At 43.0% G+C, this 16,076-nt stretch overlaps 1 long non-coding RNA gene across 1 annotated transcript in view; it reads right to left on the reverse strand.

Moving 5' to 3' along the window:
• Nucleotides 1-6,640: 6,640 nt before the first annotated feature.
• LOC145413619 (uncharacterized) overlaps nt 6,641-16,076 on the reverse strand; it is a 46,157-nt gene continuing 36,721 nt past the window's right edge. The window contains exons 2-3 of the long non-coding RNA XR_013899760.1: nt 9,449-9,549; nt 6,641-9,327 (exon numbers count right to left, since the gene is read on the reverse strand). This is a non-coding gene — a long non-coding RNA (uncharacterized LOC145413619). The remainder of the gene's footprint in view (nt 9,328-9,448; nt 9,550-16,076) is intronic.

Consider the following 16,076-nt stretch of genomic DNA (forward strand, 5'->3'; position numbering starts at 1 on the left):
CTCCCCGTTGCCTCCTGCCTCACCCCCCTCCCGCTCGCCTCCTGCCTCACCTCCTCCCTCACCCATTGCCTCACCCATTGCCTCCACCTCAGCTCCTTCTCACGGGGAAACGAGTGCAATGCAACCTGCCCCTGCCACTGAACCACGCACAGGGCAAGTGGATGCATTTGTTTGGTCTGATGGTGCAGATTTTCAGCCACACAATCCACCGTTTGATATGACAAATGCTGGAATACAGCCTGCCTTCCCATGCAACACAGGAGATGACTTTGTTGACTACTTCCTGGCCTTCATGGATGATGAAATCGTGCAGCATGTCAGCGATGAGACCAATAGGTATGCAGCTCAGTGTGCAGCAGAAGGGCTGGGACCTATTGGCTCACCAAAGCAAGTGTCGTGGTTGCCTGTCGGAATCAGAGAGCTGTATGTTTTTTTTTGCCCTAATGTTTCTTATGCCCCATATAAAGAGACATGAGTTGGAGGAGTACTGGCTCGTGGATGACATTACTACTATCCCAATATTCGGGAAGTATATGTCACGGGATCGGTTCCGACAGCTGCTTGGATACCTGCACTTCGCTGACAATGCAAACCCGTCCCAAACTGACCCTTTGTGGAAAGTGAGGGATTTTCTCAACAGGATTAGGGATCGATTTATGCGATTTTTCCGGCCTATGCAGAAAGTCGTCATAGACGAATCCCTGGTATTGTTCAGAGGACGTCTCAAATTCATGCAGTACATCCCCAGCAAACGCCACCGCTTTGGGATAAAGTTCTTTGTGCTGTGTGACTGTGAGACGGGGTATATCCTGGATTTTGTCATCTACTCTGCTAGCACAATGGATGTGAACAGGAAAGACCCCCTTGGCTTCTCTGGCTCCGTTGTAAAAGTGCTAATGGAGAGGTATTTTGGTGGTAATCATGTGCTGTACACAGACAATTATTGGCCAGTATAATAAGTGATATTGTAATAAGAGAATCTGCGGCACTTGTGTAATTCTGCGGCACTTGTGTAATTCTGTGATGCGCCAGTGATGCAATATAGTAATAAGTGCAGTGTAAATATAATGTATATTGCCCAGATTATATGTAAAATAATATTAGAAGTTAGAAAGAATGAAAAGATCGCATGAAACGTCAGTGAGCGGGTGCCGCCGCAGTGAAGTGAGGCGGTGCCGCAGTGAAGAGCGGGCGCATCCGCAGGGAAGTGCCTTTTACCTATCTCAGTGAACACAGAGTGGGTGTTTATCGTATGTACAGTGTTCATATATGTTTATATTACTATTATGAGAGAGTGGTTGGCATTTGGTACTGGTGTGTGGGGCGTAAAATAGTTATTTCACACCCCTCACTTCTAACGGCTCTCCCCGTCCTGTGAAAGTCAACAAAGTCATGAAACCTATATCAGTGGAAAGCTGAAGGTTAGTACTTTCTAATGGTACCTTATTTTTTTCTCTAGCTTTATTCTGTGCAGAGTTATTAAGGTTTAAAGGATTGTTTACATTTGGCTGAAACCCCCGCGGGAGAGGACAGTCAGACCAAAACAATACCCGCGGTTAAAGGGTTAATACATAGTTTGTTCAGACTGTAAAGTACGCCTAGTACGTATCTTGACTCAGTCTCTATGTGGGCAGAAATAAATACTGGGACTCATTTTGCTCACTCCCTTCACCGTTCACCCATGCACACCGCAAGACCCGTGTGCCACGGTTTGAGAAGGCCGTAGTGTTGCCGCCTCAGACCCTCCAAAGCAATTACGGTACCTTACGTTATCTAACCTAACTAGACCACTTGTACAAGTAGCGTAAATTGTATTTTGTTAAGCATTAGTCCTCTTGCGTTTGTTTTGAAAACAAATATCTCGTGAAAAAACGTAAACACTGGACTGTCTTGTGCGCATGCGTGAAGGGAGTGAGCAAATGTCGAGTCCCAGTATTTGCTCAGCATTAAATTTCTGCCCACACAGAGACTGAATGAATCAAGATACCCACTAGGCGTAATTTACCGTGTGAACAAATTATGTATTAAGAACCTAACTTGCACTAATTGTAGCAGAAATTAAATAATGTAGGACCACTGAAATGGCAGGTTGCCATCACATGCCATCAATGATATTTTCATTTCCGTTTATGATAGCTACGTTTTATATATACGTGTTCTATTTGTATTATTTATATTACGGTATGAAATACAGCATAGTGCCCCTTGGAATGTTCAGCCATCTCCACCACGAATACAGCATAATGCCCCCGCGAGCCCACGGAGGAGCAGCAGCAGCAGCGCACCGAGACTCGGTGCAACAACGTCCTAAGTTAGCCCAGACCGCACGCCCCTATGACCCAGAGCCCGCCCGCCGTCGCAATAGCAGGAATCCTGCACTAACTTCCAGGCGAGCCTCCACCAACCAGCTTAGGGGTGGAGCTGTTTGTCCAGCTCCTGCCAGCACCCCAAAGGAGTCGGCCTGTAGCTGCTCCCGCCTTCGTCAGGAGACGGCTGGTAGCCTCTCTGAAGGTGTCTTCTTTCTTGAGACGGCCGGTAGCCGCTCGCCCCCTCGCTAAGGAAGCGGCCTGTAGCAATCCTGAGGGTAACCAGATGGCCGGTAGCCGTTCCCGCCTTTGTCAGGTGTCCTTCCGGAGACGGCCGGTAGCCACTCCAAATCCCCTCCTGAAGGAGTCGGCCTGTAGCCGCTCCCGCCTTCGTCAGACAGCCGGTAGCCACTCCGAAGGTGTTTCCCCCGAGTCGGCCTGTAGCCGCTCCACACCCCTCCTGCAGGAGTCGGCCTGTAGCTGCTCCCGCCTTCGTCAGACGGCCTGTAGCTGCTCTGAAGGTGTTTCCCCTGAGTCGGCCTGTAGCCACTCCATACCCCTCCTGCAGGAGTCGGCCTGTAGCCGCTCCCGCCTTCGTCAGATAGCCGGCAGCCGCTCCAAAGGTGTTGCCCCTGAGTCGGCCTGTAGCCGCTCCCGCCTTCATCAGATAGCCGGCAGCCGCTCCAAAGGTGTTGCCCCTGAGTCGGCCTGTAGCTGCTCTATGCCCCTCCTGAAGGAGTCGGCCTGTAGCCACTCCCGCCTTCATCAGACGGCCAGTAGCCGCTCTGAAGGTGTTGCCCGAGTCGGCCTGTAGCCGCTCCACGCCCCTCCTGCCGGAGTCGGCCTGTAGCCACTTCTGCCTTCGTCAGACGGCCGGTAGCCACTCTGAAAGTGCCCCTGGGTTCACTGGCAGATACTCACCCTCTCAGGCCATGGCCAGTAGCCAGGCCCCACAGCTGGAAGGGGGAGAGAGCCACCCCACCGTCTCAGCTTGACACAAGTTACCCGACCCCTGATGCAGAGGGCATAGAGGAGCACTGGTGAGGCCCTATAGCTTCTCCGGCTTCTGCTCCCTACAACTGGCTCTGGAGGAGACCCACCAGACAGACCCCGACATAGACGGGTGCTGCAGCCCCTCCCTGCTGGCGCTACCCAGCCCTGGGGGCCGCGGACCTCGGGAACCCCAGGCCCTCCCTAGAAAGCCTGGGCGGGAACTCCCTACACCTCGATGGCGGAGGACCTCCACCTCCGTCAGGAGCCTGGATGAACGATTCAGACAGTTGTTTGGCCCCAGTCCTGAGGGCCACACTCCTGTCTCCAGCCCGGAGAGTACGGGCACCTTCACCACCTGCAGCCACAGACGAGAGAAGACGGCCCTGCGCCTGATCCCGTGCCCCCTTGGCACAGCCTCCCCTGACGGTGCCCCAGTCCCGACAGAAATAAAGCCAGGTTGTCTCTCCGCCGCACCCTTGCTGCCAAATGACCCATAGGACAATGACTGTACCAGTATTGTAGTGAAACAGTAACGAGGCAGAACAGAGAATTAATAGTAATAGACCCATGAGTTTCTAAGCAGCATAGACACAGTGGAATAATAGTGGTCTAACAGTGACGAGGCGGAACAATGAATTGTTAATCACGAACCCAAGTGCTAGTGTGAAAGACCGACGCAGTGTAACCATCATATACAATCAGAGAAATACCCAAGCCGCGGAGTTTGTAATAATAATTAACCAAAAGTCCCTTGCAACTAGAAAATAACAAAGTGAACACGTTACTAGTAAACTCCGCCTCATACTACCATAATCATAATTAGACCCCAGTGCCTTACACCCTCCCCTAGTGAGAATCATCTCTAACCTCTCCACGCGCTTAGAGACCTTGGACTGTACTAATCCAGAATACTCCGCCTCGAGTGTTATTTCACTGCATTCTCTAACAGTATCCTGTGAGATACTAATTACATTATCTAGATATGTGTTTATAATCGACCAGAATATTGTATTTGTAACATCTGCTGTTTCCCACGTCTGACTAATCCATGTGTAAGGTTATTGCCTGGAGTTTTTGTGTCCTACCTCTCTCTTATTTGTCCAAAGCCCCGGTCTCGAAAGAGAACCCCGCTACACATTAGGCGTTTAAGGAACGGGAAGCCGAGCCTACAACACCTAGCATTACATGGTATATGACATTACTATGATTCACAGTTTCACACAAGTGTAGATATTTAACAAAAGAAAAATATACTTCTTAAACTGCGCGGGGAAATGTGTTTGTTCCAATGGTGGTGACATCTACTGGAATACTAGCTTTGAAAGCACCCCATTATGAAATGTTGGTGCTTTTTCTGCTCTGTGAAGTTTTGTAAAATGAAAATATGCATGTTTTGTTGTTCGATGAATTGTGTGAGTTCTTGTTTTTTGGTGTTTATGCCATCTATGTCTGAAGAATGTTAATGTTGTGTGTACGATATGTGTTGGGCGCTGCAGCATGGGGGGTAGGTAGGGGTATGGGTGGAGGGGAAGAGGTACGAGAAGGTTGTAATAGAGATAAGGGTTGGGGTGGATTGGGTTTGGGTGGAATGGGAGGGGTTGGGGTGTTGGATGGTGCGGGAAGAACCAGACGGTTAGGTTGAGGAGGTGTGGAGGAAGTAGGAGAGGGGCTGGTGGGGGGGTTAGGGAGGGGGAGAAGGAACATAAGGAGCAGGTCCAGGAGTTTGTGTAACGATTTCTGGATGCAAGTGTTGTACACATGAAATGGGTCCAGTTCTTGCAAGAATTGCATTGAACTGAACCTTTTATCTGTTGACTTGAAGTGATGGGTTTTGAGCATGTAGGGCATATGTATATGTTGATGGGTCCTGGATTGCTCTCAGTGTCACCGGCAGGAAATCTTCAAGAAATGCCTGCCAGAGAGTCATTTCTCATTGTAGAAAAAATAATGTTGCTGTGTTAGGAGATGTGGTACTTGCCGTGTGATCAATGCCACTCCCAGATTCTCAGGGGGGGTTGGGGAGGTGAGTTTGTGGTGGTATGGCCCCCGTGCTGTCTGCTCCTCCACTTCGACAGCCTCTGGGGGATAGACCCACAACGAAGACGCCACTGCTCCAGTGTAATGCTGTACAGTAGTGAGACCTATGCAGTAAAGGACGAGGATATTCGCAGGCTCAAACGTACAGAAATGGCAATGATTAGGTGGATGTGCAGTGCATCTCGGAGTGCAAGGCCTGGGGGAGTAGATTTACGATGGAAGAGTTGAGAGGTAGGATGGGACTGGAGTGTATTGGTTTTGTGATGAGGAGGGGTAGATTAAGATGGTTTGGGCATGTGGAAAGGATGGGGGATGATAACTGGTTGCAGAAACTGAAAAGTATTAATGTTAGGGGTAGGGTAGCAAGAAGTAGACCGAAAAAGCCCTGGGACGAGGTCACTGAGTGTGACCTCAGGGATAAGTGTCTAAACAGGGAAGCTGCCAGAGATCGAGTCACATGGACAGCCGCCATTAGGTGACCAAGGCTGACGCATGCAAGCACGTTGGAGCCTTAAAAAATAAAGCAAAATGAAACGAAACAAAATCAATATCTTTGCATCTACATACAATATACCGTATTCCATACAGGGACCCCTCCATTTGTGCAGTTAATATATCACTGAATTGTACTGTCCAAATCAAACTGTGCAAATGGTACCACTGAAACCCATGTTATATGGCTAACCGGTGTAGTGAAACCCAAAAATACTTCCCAAATCCCCCTTTTGACTCTCTTGGATAATTTTAACAACTCCAACTTCTCCCTCCCCATTGATATCTAACATTCAATGGAGTTAACATACAACCTCTAGGAACATTACTGGACATAAAATTGGGTTAATCAGTGTACTAGGTGGTAAATAAGTGGTCATCAGATACTATAAAAGGGGATGGAAAGACAAGGGATCCCACTAAGTTCTGTCTACCTCCAGTAGTAGCCCGTGCACAAAGGGCAGGTGTTATTGCACATCATTTACCGTGTCACATTCACAAGGACAGAAATTGATAATTGGGAATGGTTCATTGCAGTATGTGAATTTCATATTCATTGCAGTATGTGAATTTCAAATTCTCAGCCAAAAATACATTATTATTAATCCTGACTATCTAGTTGTGATAAATATGAAAGGAAAAGGGTCATTTGGTTCACAATCAAGAGTAGTAGAGTCACTGTAAATATCACCAGCCATGCTGACATAACTCATCGTGCAAGATTTTGCATGTCAGTGCCAGGCAGTCCATGTTTTGGAGGTCAATTTCTGGAATATCCCCGTGCATACTGATTATTCTTATTGAATATGGGAGGGTTTATCTATCCAATCAAATATAGAATAACACATAAAGAACCCGCATTAATGATGGGGTTACTTAAAGAACTCCCCTATGTTTATGTATATCATACACCACTAGCTGTAATACAATTAATATGCACCCTAAGACTGAAATATTGATATTATTTCTAACCATATCAGCTTACTAAAAGTTAGGTTTTTCAAAAAACAGTATTCTGTTCATGTGTATAATGAAAAAGCATTTTTTACATCACAAGAACACAAGATCATATCCCATTCGAAACACTGCTGTTCCTTGACTTATCCATGAAGAGAAACATGCTTGGCTATATCCTGTTTAGTTTTAAACAATCTGCCACAATCATCACACTTGAACTTTTTTACTTCTGAATGAACAAGTAAGTGCCTCGTAAGCTGGCTTTTCTGACAGAACTCTTTATTACATTCATCACATTTAAACTTCACTCCATCATGAATTAGTATGTGCTTAGTGAAGATGCTTTTATCACCAAATAGTTTACCACATTTATCACATCTGAATTTTACTTGTGAATGAGTTAATAAGTGCTGGTCCAGGTTGCATTTCCAACTGAACTTTTTACCGCATTCATCACATTCAAACTTCTTCACTCCTGAATGAATTCGTCTGTGCTTGGAGAGAGTACTGTTATCGCCAAACATTTTTCCACATTCATTACACATGAACTTCTTCACTCCTGAATGAATTAATAAGTGCTGGTTGAGGCTACACTTCTGGCTAAACATTTTACCACATTCATCACACTTAAATTTTTTCACTCCTGAATGAATTAGTAAGTGCCGGGCAAGGATAGTTTGTCTCCCAAAACATTTACCACATTTGTTACACTCAAAGTTCTTCAATCCAGAATGAACTACTGAATGTCGGGCAAGATACTTCTTGCACTTAAATATTTTATCACACTCTGAACATTTGAACTTCTCGGCTTCATTTGAGAGGATGCCAGTGTCTTCAACAATCCCATCACTGATGAACATTTCCTCATTGTCCTCATACTCTGACTTCACATGTGGTTCCACCTTAGCTATCTCCATTATTTTTTCACACACTTTATTCTCTAACTTCACATCTGGTTTACCCTTAGCCACTTCCATTATTAGTCATGCATCTCACACTTTTAATTTCCCATCTGGGTGTTTCTTAATTACTTGCATTGCATCATCATCCATCCTGACTCTTAACCAATGCACTACCACACACTTATTATCTTAAAGCACCCCCAATGCCGGTCAATTTTCAGTTTATATTTTTTTTTCCTGATATGCACCTGTTAGCAGGTAAGAAGAATGTTACTACCATAGAAGGGTTTCACCTTGACCATTTTCTGGTGAAAAAAGCGTCTTTCTTGGTGAAAATGGGGCCAAATTTGGCCCAAGCGGTAACTTGCAGGTGATGGCACCACATTATTTGGATGGATACAGCATTTTTTCATGGTGTGGACATGAGCATAGAATACTTTCAGTCTGCACGCATATCATACTGGTACATAACACATGTGCATGAAGGAAGTACATACATGTGAAGCAGGGGTAAAACAATATATAACACTCTGCACAATGAAATCATGAATACTGTGGCATTATTTCAGTATACACACTTTAGCACATGTAAAATGAAACTTCGTTCGGCACACTTGTAGCAAATAGTTGCATGAAGTGACGTACAACACAAAGTACAATCCTTACACTATTACAACAATGTATATACAGTATAAACAAGTATTTACAGTCACCCCTTCAGTTCCTATATCCTCTAGGATCAATAATGAAAGAGGATGTGGCCTGTGGTAATAGGGGGAGAGTAGGCCTGCCACCCACTATCATAATTTTCGGTCTAAGTAATGTATTTGCACCATGGTTATTTCCCAAAGCTGAGTCCATATTTATAAGGACCTAGCAGTGAGCATGCATTTAGGGTTGTCTGTATTTATATGAACCCAGCAGTCAGCAGGTTAATGACTGACAAACTCACTCAATTCTCCATTATGTTCCATTTCACAAACAACCATAATATTCCACATCATCATCAGTGACCAACATCATTCTTATGTTAGGAAATGTTCCCAATGCTACTGAACAATAACTGTCAACACAAACTGCAACTGAACCATAGCTGTCAACATGTACTGTACATCATTATTACTAAACCACAGCTGTCAACACATAGTATATATGAGAGATATTCATAGATAATGCACAGCTAACTACCACTGAACCATAAATTTAACTGCACAGGTCATTTCTATGGAATAAAAAAATGTCAATACTGAGGCAGAAATTAAATGTTTCTCAGTTTAAGGGTTGTCCTCTAGTTTCCACCCCAAACAGTTTTAAAATAGCCATAACTATAAAGGATACAACAGCTAAATGATTCAAGTACCACTCTTACGACACAGCAAATGATTCACATTTATTACACCGAAAGGCACTAACACATCCACTCTTACCACACAGCAAATTATTTACATTTATTACACTGAAAGGCATTAACAAAGAGTTATGCTTCCAAATTGTTGATCATGGTACCTCTTGTAGGATGTGCTTAGACAACACATGCTGTAACCTCATTCCTGTCTACAATTAACATTTATTACTCAGGCAGCTCCTCGATGACCACACTCTTATGCGTCTGCTTCACTGGTCAGACTTCAGCTGCGGACCTAGAACAACAGTTGCCATTACACCTATTGGTAAACCTAATAACAAGGTAGATCAATATATGCACACAGAACCAGAAAAGATAATGTGAATATCTGAATGATACTGCAACCATTATCTTACAGCTGTGGTCAGGAGGGTTCACATTAGCTCCGATGATGCTGTGACCGCTGGCTAATTTGTACATTTGGCTTCCACTCTCAAGGTGCCCTCTCACCACTCATCTGAAATACAACATTATGCTTTGTCAACTGGACAATTACAACATGAGAGAAAAGAGACATCTGGGTCACTTTCTTTGACACAAGGATCAAGATGGTAGGAATCTGTGTAGTTCAATGCAGCAGTGCCCTCTCAACTTTGCAGTTATCTGAGTTAAGAGTTTCTGAACAGTTTCATTTTGTTTTGTTTATGTTTTGGTTATAAAGACCAATATGCTTGCATTCATTGGTCTTGATCACCTAATGGCAGCTTTCCATGCTGCTCAATCTCTGGCAGCCTCCTTATTCAGTCCCTTATTCCTGATGTCACACTATGGGCTTATCCCTGGTCTTTTTCGGCCAGCCTCCCGCAACCATACCCTCAATGTTCACACTTGTCACTTTGTGCACCCAACTGTCATCCCGAATCCTCTCCACATGCCCAAACCAATCCAATCTACTCATCACAAGACCAATATACTGCAGTCTCACCCCTCCTCTAAACAAACCTATCCTCCCCCAGGCCTCACATTCAAGGACGAACAACACAACCATATAATCACTGGGAAATTTGAGTGCATTTAAGTACTTCAGTAGTGTGATGGGTAACGATGGAAGTTTGAAGGGTCGTGCTTGAAAGAGAACAACAAAGAAGAAAAGTTGCTGGGTCCTTGAAAGCAGTGGTAAGAAACATGGATGTGAACAAAGACGTGAAAAAGTTACTACATGAAAGTATTGTCATACCAACTCTAACATATGGAGGTGAAGCTTGGACCTTGTTGGAGGAGCACAAGTCAAGAGTGAGAGCAGTGGAAATGAGTTATTTGAGAGGGGCATGTGGTGTCATATGGAAAGACATACTGACAAAAGAGGATGTGAAGGAGCACTGTGGTGTGGATGTGCATGTGATAGGAAGCATTAGGAGAAACAAACTGAGATGGTTTGGCCGTGTGGAGAGGATGGAGAGTGAGAGACTGACAAGGAGAGTAATACGTACAAGCCGTATTACAGAATCTATCAGCAGACAAAGCCACTGGTCCAGATGAAATTCCTTCAATAGTACTTAAAAATTGCTCCTCAGTGCTGGCTCCTGTATTAGCAAAATTTTTCTGCTTATGCATCCGTACCTCAATTTTTCCCGCCCCTTGGAAAGAAGCAAATATCCATCCTGTTCCTAAACAGGGGGCAACTTCTGATCCATCAAACTATAGACCAATTGCAATAACTTCCGTTCTCGGTAAAGTTTTTGAGACACTAATTAACAAACACATAGTCAAGCATCTAGAAATCAATAAATTGATCAATGATCGGCAGTATGGATTTAGACAGGAACGTTCACCTGTAGATATTCTTTGTCTTCTTACCCATCGGATTAACAAAACAATAGACCAACATGGTGAAACACACACAGTAGCACTTGATATTTCTAAAGCATTTGACAGAGTATGGCACAAAGCCTTACTGTCTAAGATGTCACACTATGGCCTTGCATCACTGGTTCCTCTAATTTCTTCTTACCTTCACAGTAGAAAAATATGGGTCATGGTAGATGGAATTTATTCTCAGTTTCATTCCATAAATGCTGGCGTACCTCAGGGATCAGTTTTGGCGCCAACCCTCTTTCTCATTCATATAAACGACCTCCTATCAGTCACGCACAACCCAATACACTCTTATGCTGTTGACTCGACCCTTCATAGGTCTTTCACATTTAGTACCTCCTTTACACAATTTGATATATTAAATTCCCAAATAAACACAGCAATTTCTCTGAACCAGGACCTTTCTAAAATTAATCAATGGGGACAAAAAAATCTGGTCTCATTTAATGCTCAGAAAACTAAATACATTAATTTCTCCAATAGAAAGAATCCCTCAGACTCTCACATAATTTTAAATGATGTCAGTATTCCCATATCCACTACAATTGATATCCTAGGTGTTACTCTAAACACCAACCTAAGCTGGGCAGCTTATGTTAAATCCCTTGCTAAAAATGCTTCTAAAAAACTGGGACTTATGTATAGAGTTCGTGAGTTCTTCACTGACGAGCAGATGGCCACAATATACAAGTCATGTGCGTTCTCAGATCGAATACTGTTCACCACTGTGGAGTGGATGTGGAGCAGTTGCACTGAGGCAGTTGGACAAAATTCAAAATAAAGCCATTAGATTAATCAATAATCCTGCCATAACTCAGGACCTTCCTCCATTATCAATATGTAAAGACATTGCTTCTTTAGCACTATTTTATCAATAATTTTACTGTAAGTGCTCTAACGAACTGGTTTCAATTGTGCCTCCCCTTCACATTTTCTTCCGAAATACTCGGGCAGCTGGAAGCGCCCATGAACTCACACTCCCCCACAATGCAGAACCTCTGCTTATCAAAATTCATTTATCCCCAGAACTACTACTCTCTGGAATTCACTTCCTGGGAGTTGCTTCCCACATACATTTAATCCTCTCGATTTTAAATCCAATTGTTATAAGTATTTTATGAATGGAGGAAGCCTTTAGGCACATGGACTAATTTTCTTTCCTTTGTTTTTCCTTCCTCCATTCATTAAAAAAAAAAAAGAAAATGTGAGTGCAGTGGAGGAGGGGAGAGGGAGGGGGAGGCCAAGGATGAGATGGAGGGATGGAGTGGAGAGGTATATGAGAGAGGGGGGTGTGAGCTGGAAGCAAGGCAGTGAAATGGCAGGGGACAGGGCGACATGGAAGTGATTTGTTTGTGGCCACTCCTTACAGGATTAAGGCATCTGGCAATATATAGACAGATAGACTTCTGTACATATGAGCCTACGAATATCCTCTTCCTAACATTCCCAGGCCTCATTACTACACAGCAATACACTCCTACCACATGCCACACACAATGACCTTTTAGCATGGAGGGAGAGTCCATCAATGTCAGGAGAGGCAACAGCTCCCTGAACTTCTTCCAACCACTCCCACTCTATCCACAGAGCTAGCTCCAGCCCCACCCCTCCCACAAGTAACAAAACTTGTCCACACACTCAAGAGATTCACCAGGAAGATCAATCCTTTCATTCCTGACAATCTCCACATATTCTCCCCAACACACCACACACAAGAAATCAGCATTATCTCGTAATCTAATATCACTACAACTCTTACAGACCCACTTATCACAAATACCATACAAGATGGAATTACTTCCTACAACCTTGTGGCAAACCATGCATGGTCATTCTCCCTTTTCTTTCACAGTAGCTACTGCCACTGGCCCCTAGATACATCATTTTTGTTTCATCTGCATTTACTCTCAAGCCCTTCTGCCCCATATCATCTCTCCACTTCCTAAATCTTTCCTCTGCCTCCTTTTCATTCTCTGCAATCAATGCTATACCATCAGCATACAACAACTCCCATGGAAGTCCATTTCTGAAGTCACATGAGAGCTTCAAGCACCATGATAAACAATAAGGGGATCAACACTGACCCCTAATGCACACCAACATTCACAGAAACCTCATCATTCTAATCTCCATTCATTCTCACCTGGGTGCAGACACACCTATATTGTACATAGCCATAACCACTCTAACCAGCCACTCGTCAAACCCAAGCTTTCTCATTGCCCAGTTCACCACCACCCTAGGAACTCTGTCACAGGCTTCTCCAAAACAACAAATACGAAGTACAGATTTCTTTTCTTCCCAATATATTTTTCTTGAAGCTGTCGAACAATGAATGCAACATCAGTGATCCTTTTACCTGGCATGAACCCAAACTGCATCTCATCAATGTTCACTCTTTCTATTCAGAGAACTCTCTCCATTACCCCTTCATTATCTGGTCCACAAGTTTTATGCCTATACAATTTCCTTTTTCCAGGCCATCTCTCTTCCCCTTGTACACATTTACAATCACACTCTTTGGCAAAGGATAAGGTTCTAATGGTATTTTATGAATAAACACACACACACACACACACACACACACACAGAAACACACAGCAGACATCAACAAGTCTGTAGTAATCACTGGTATAGAGGAGGAAGAAATATGAAACAAGATTTCGAGAGACAAAAAGGAGATGGCAAATGTAATGAACATATTGAAGGAAGTGTCATAGGAAATCTGTAGTAAAGACAAAGAGGAACACAAAAGGCTAGGGAAATATGAGAAAATAAATCAAGACCCCTGAAAGTAACCTTCCAGAATATAAACACAGTGGAGGAAATACTGAAAAATGCAAACAAAATTATGGAAATAGAAGACTTCAAAAAGGTATGGATAAAAAGATGCCTAACTCAGAAGGAACTTGGATTACTAAAGGAGAAGAAGGAGGAGGCAAAAACAAAGAATGAGGGAAGATCAGAGGAAGGGAAGAACACATTTTTTTACAAAGTAATTGAACTGCAGGTTCGAAAGTGGTACATAAATAGGAGGAAATAAAAAGGTGAAAGGTAGTAGGCCCAGGTCATGACAAGTATGTAAACATGATTAAATCGATGTACTCTAATGTAGATGGAATAGTATCTAAATTACTAGAGATGAACGATTATATCAAAGAAAAGGAACCACATAATGTTTGCCTAGCTGAAACAAAATTAACACCAAGGATAGCAAACAATACACTAAACCTAGAGGAATACAATACATGGAGAAGAGATAGGAACTTAAAAAAAGGAGGAATTATAATATTAACAAAGAAAAATCTGCAAGTCAAGGAAACAGAACTAGATGTACCATCACAGGTAGAATTGATCGCAGTAGAGCTTAGTACATCTGAAGGGAAAGTATCCATCCATCCATCATCCAATCCTACGTTGCCCCATGAGGAGCGTAGAAGCCCAGGGCTAGGCAGTTGGTCTGGACATTTAAGATGAAAGTGACCAACCTCACTCATCCCTGAGTGGCATTACGTGAGCAATAAACCCCAATCACCCCTTGGATATAAACCTTCAATGGCTCAATCCGACTGGAGCACAATAATTACCCACTAAACCACCAGGCGCCAAAATTTGGTTATATGGTTACCACCCAGCATAGTAAATGGTTTCCTGGTGTACAGGAAACCATTTGGCTTGTCAGTGTGGAGTCACCCACGGGCAGAAGGAAGAGGAAAGAATGAAGGAATGAAAGACAGAAGAGGGAGTGTAAAGTCACCCGCAGGCAGAAAGATGAGGAAAGAATGAAGGAAAGAAAGACAGAAGATGGAAGGAATGAAGGATGGAGGAGAGGACAGGGCAGACACCCGATAGCAGCACTACATTGAGTGAGTGGATGGTGAGCGCCCCCACCTACCACATATAATTGTGGCAAATTTATACATGCCACCCAGATCAAACATTTGGGAATGAGGAGAATATGAAGACCTGGCAGGGAAAACAATTCAAAGTTTAAGAGCATTACTACATAGAATGGAGGAGGAGTCTGAAAGAATTATACTAACTGATGATTTCAATACAAATATAAATTGGAATACTCTAGATATAAAAAGCCAGGAAAGCTGTTGGGAACTAAAGCTCCTGGACCTTGTGCAGGACTTCTTCCTAACACAGCATGTAAAAGAAATCACCAGAAAAAGAGGACTTGACATACCATCAGTACTAGATCTTATATATACTAGGCAAGAAAATGATATTGACAATATAACGTATCACTCTCCATTCGGCAAAAGTGACCACGCAGTATTAAGTTAAAACTTCAGGATTTCATATGACATAGTTAATAGTAATGAAAGTTACAAAAAGAACCTTAACTACAAAAAGGGCAACTATCATGACCTTAAGAAATACTTCTTAGAAATAGATTGGGAAAAAGAGCTTAAAGGACAAGATTTAAATGTTACACAAAGAAGCAGAAAAGAAAATGAAGAAATGGTTTAATACAGAATGCAAAAAATCAAAAGAAAAAAGGGATTTGTTGTGGAACAGATACAGAAGACACAATAGTGAAAGGGCATATAACAACTATAAACAGGCAAGAAACGATTATACAAGAATAAGGAGGGAAGCCCAAAAACAGTTTAAGGAGGACATCGGAAATAAAAGTAGTGATCAACCGAAGCTATTTTATAGCTATATCTGAAGCAAAATCACTTTGGTTACAATCCATTAGAGATGAGGGGATCACCTACACACAAGAGAAGGATATTTGTGAAGCACTGAATAAGAATTTCCAATCAGTTTTTAAAGCAGAAAATAATTTTGAGAGGGATTATATAGAACATGCATGCCCACACATACTACCAGATATACAAATATCAGAAAAAGAAATACAGGAGGAGCTAAGTAATTTAGACAAAGGAAAAGCAAATGGTCCTAATGAAATTTCATGCTGGGTGCTACATGAATGTGCAAAGGAGTTAAGTAAACCATTATTTTTGATTTTCAAGGAATCCTTGGGATAAGGTAAACTACCTGATATTTGGAAGAAAGCAAACATTGTTCCCTTATTCAAGAATGGGAATAGACAAAATCCACTCAACTACTGACCAGTATCACTAACCAGTGTTGTAAGCAAGGCATTAGAAAAGCTGATAAGAAAAGTTTGGGTAAATCATCTAGAACACAATG

Source organism: Coenobita brevimanus, chromosome 97 (genome assembly GCF_032717465.1).
Source record: "Coenobita brevimanus isolate Jiangsu-jjx chromosome 97, ASM3271746v2, whole genome shotgun sequence".
Classification (NCBI taxonomy): Eukaryota; Metazoa; Arthropoda; class Malacostraca; order Decapoda; family Coenobitidae; genus Coenobita; species Coenobita brevimanus.